Source organism: Poromitra crassiceps (assembly GCF_964638095.1).
Source record: "Poromitra crassiceps genome assembly, contig: HAP1_SCAFFOLD_795, whole genome shotgun sequence".
Lineage (NCBI taxonomy): Eukaryota > Metazoa > Chordata > Actinopteri > Beryciformes > Melamphaidae > Poromitra > Poromitra crassiceps.
In genome coordinates, this window is record NW_028151613.1 from 6,393 (window position 1) to 10,000 (window position 3,608).

The 3,608-nt window shown below is 40.5% G+C and overlaps 1 protein-coding gene across 1 annotated transcript in view; it reads right to left on the minus strand.

Moving 5' to 3' along the window:
- Positions 1 to 3,499: 3,499 nt before the first annotated feature.
- The window catches only part of LOC310771551 (mannose-1-phosphate guanylyltransferase catalytic subunit beta), a 7,918-nt gene continuing 7,809 nt past the window's right edge, over positions 3,500 to 3,608 (minus strand). The window contains exon 10 of the mRNA XM_083664140.1: positions 3,500 to 3,608. This exon is cut by the window's right edge and continues 568 nt beyond it. The gene's annotated coding sequence lies outside the window, so the exon portion shown is untranslated.

Sequence of the window (3,608 nt, forward strand, 5' to 3'; positions counted from 1 at the left end):
GGCAAAGTATTTTTCTCTGTGATTGAAATAGGGTGATATTCTGGGCGAGAGTACAGGTATATGGTCTTTAAAAAGGTGATGGGCCCTTTTCACAGCTGCTATTTCTTTGTCGAAAAGGCAGGGTAAGCAGAGGTGATGAGGCCCACAGTAATGAGGGTTTCCAACTTCCAATAATGGAAGTTGGAAACCCTCATTAAAAACTGTTTTGCTTGCAGCTGTGTTCACCCTGCCAAAATGGCCACTGTGAAAAGGGCCTATTGTCGTGTTTTTGAGTTGTATTGATTGAAAGGGGCAAATAATGCAGTGATTGTTTATTAAAGTTTCCAGTGACGTTAAGTTATTTATTTCACAAATGAGTTAGCAGCAGCTTACCATGACAAGTGAAAAAAACAGATGATCGATGGTGAGAGATGAGTCTGCTGCAGGCTCTATTACCTGCGCCAAATAACTTTTATGGAAAGAAATGACAGCTCCATATTGCCCCATTGCAACCTCAGCGCCCAGCAGCCTCCGCCATTTTTTATTTTTGGAAGCGTGACAGCGCCAAAAGAACCTCGCACAGGCTCGCCGTGGTCAGCTGCGGTAGCGCGGGCCCCTATAATCAGCCTCTCTAAACAGTAACTCAACGGGAGAACACTCTAAACTTTGGGGATTCACATCTTTTCCGGGCATACTGCAAATCTTGATTGAAGTGGTGTAGTGCAGGGATGTAAAACAACAACCATATTGTGGAAACTAAGCAAATGTTTTCGTTTTCTTTGTTTAGTTTTTTCAAGATAAATACCTAATGAAAAGGACCCGAGGTTCAACTCCCGTTGAGTTACTGTTTAGAGAGGCTGATTATAGGGGCCAGCGCTACCGCAGCTGACCACTGCGAGGCGCATTCTGTTTCCAAAAATGGCCGGAGTGTCGTCTCTTTCCTTCCATGCTCTTTGCCTGCGCTGCTGTCTGAGGGAGTGAAATGTCTGAAGAGTGTAGAATACAGCAGGGCCGTGAGCTTGGTGCGCCCTCTGCTGGACAAAGTATGTGATTACACCGATAACACCAGTTTTAAATCACAAAATGTTTTTTCTTTTTCGTTGTTCATTGTTTGTACATAGCCACTCCTACACAAATAGGTTTTGTGTAGTACTTTTTCATGAGGGTAAGGCAGATTTATTCTGCCAAATAATCAGCGAGTTAAACCACGTGTTTATTTCTTATTTTTATGACCGCTTTATCATGATAACAACATTATTTCGTTATCTCGATATGTCTGTTTTCTCGGGATAACGACTTATTTCGTTATCTCTATATAACAATGTTCATTTTCTCTCTTTTTTCCCCCATTATGCTATATGCAAACATATAGGCTATTCTGATTATGCGCTCATAATGCAGCAGTAATAAAACAAACATTATCGGCGTGGCAAAGCCAAGGTAAATTGACCTCCGAAAGATGAATGGATTCTGCCTCTCTCCATGTGGCCATACCAGCATTGCCACCACTGCCAAACCATTAGTAATAATAATATAATGAGTAACGTAACTAATTATTTTTGATGGCAAGTAATAAGTCAAGTAATTTGACTACTTTTTAAAGGAGTAATAAGTAATAAGTGACACATTATATTTTCTGAATATCTTTCCCAACACTGATGAATTGAACATCATAGAAAGACGACCCGAGACATGGCTCTGTTCAGTAGATTATATTAATCTCATAAAAAAGATGACTTCATTACAGATTTGACTTCATTCAGGCACACAGGCCATTTGTAACCTACGTGGTTTCATACAATCTCATTTTACTGCATAGTTTCCCTGTGTATTAAATACAGTTTAGTATGGCAAATACATCACGTGACACCAGAGAAAGGAACCGATAGAGACAGGAGGACGGCGTAACAAAATTCAGTATATCTCAATATACAACATGTCAGAAACATGAAATGCAGAAATTCAACACAGATTCTCTAACTTCACGACCAGAAACAACCATGTTACTTAATTAACAAAGGGGAATACTGCACAGTTTAAACGTTGACACAATGCAGTCTCGGACAATTGGTACCTTTTCTCCCAAGGCTATAAACCAGAGAATCAATTGGTAAATCCACTGACTATGAATGGATCGCTGACTTTTATTGATATGACAACATAATTCAACAGGCGGGACAGTAGTGAATATTGACTATAAACAGCCTTGATGGACCAGATACAAAAGAAACAGCGTGATGAGCGGGAAGCAGTTTGGCATCAGAGCGTCCAGTTTCCATGACAACAACAAATCAGAAGAAAGAAAAAGCTGCGTAGACCCAGAGGCGCCGGGACCACAGCCACAGCAACTAACACTGCTTAGGAATTCCCACCTCCAACCTCTGGTAAATAAGTAGGTACGGTATTACCAGGCTGTTAACATATCCCTTGTAACTGGCAATTCTTAGTTGATTTAAGGGGTAATAGTAATTACCAGGTAAATACTTAGTAATTAGGGGACTGCAAAAGGAAGCGTTCGTGTATTTTGGGGGTTATGAACCCCAGAGATGGGAAGCAACTAAGTACAAATACTTTGTTACTGTACTTAGTAGGATTTTCAGGTATCTGTACTCTATTTGACTTTTACTCCCTACATTTTAACACACATCTGTACTTTCTACTCTTTACATGTTCAAAACAGGCTATTACTTTAGTTTTAAAGCACGACAGATAAAAACGGTGTAATGTTTGTCTCTCTTGTCTCGTGCTCTCCCAGCTTTCGTGCATTATGTGCACCCTTTTTGTGAACAACCATATCACAAAAATGATTAATCAAAGTATAGTATTTATACATCTTAAAACATGTTTGGAGGGGATCGTTTAAGTTGAATAGTCTTATAATTATATTAATGTGATGTGAGTTTCATTTAGCTTTGCACAGAAACTGTGCAAAACTGTAGAAATACTTTTTACTTTTATACTTTATTACATTTCAGAGCCTGTACTTTTTTACTTTTACTTGAGTAAACAAGTTGAATGAGTACAGGGGGGTCCGGGGGCATGCCCCCCCATAAGTTTTTTTTTACATTTTAAAGTAAAATACATCAATTTGGTGCACTCTGAGGGCAAAATTAAGAGGCTAGAAGAAAGAAAAGAAAGACAGTCATTTTAACTGTTTTTGGCGCTTCCTTTTTGTTAGTCTACACCTATATACACCTACATCTAAACCTATATATCTGAGTCAGGCAGCACTGCAGCAGCAGCACCGGATTTCTTTTATTCTGGGATTTCTTTTAAGTGGGCGGTGCTGATGTCCGCGACTCCCCGTCCAAACATAGAACCAAGCATGATAGAAGCTGTCCGCTCATCCGTTTCAATCTTTTGGAGTAGCCTATAACTTATAATCAGCAACTCAATTCACATTCTCAACCAGAATATGATGGCTGGTCAAACAGTAGCGTATTAAGCATGATTTTTTCAGTTTAAAAAGTGGGGGGGGACAGAATCTAGGTTTTGAAAAGTGTGTGGGGGGGGGGGGGGGGGGGGGCATGTCCCCCCTGTCCCCAGTGGAAAATACGCCCCTGTCTGGAACGCAGCACGAGCTGAGACGTCTCGGCTGCCAATAGGGATCAGGGTCCTCCTGCTGACGC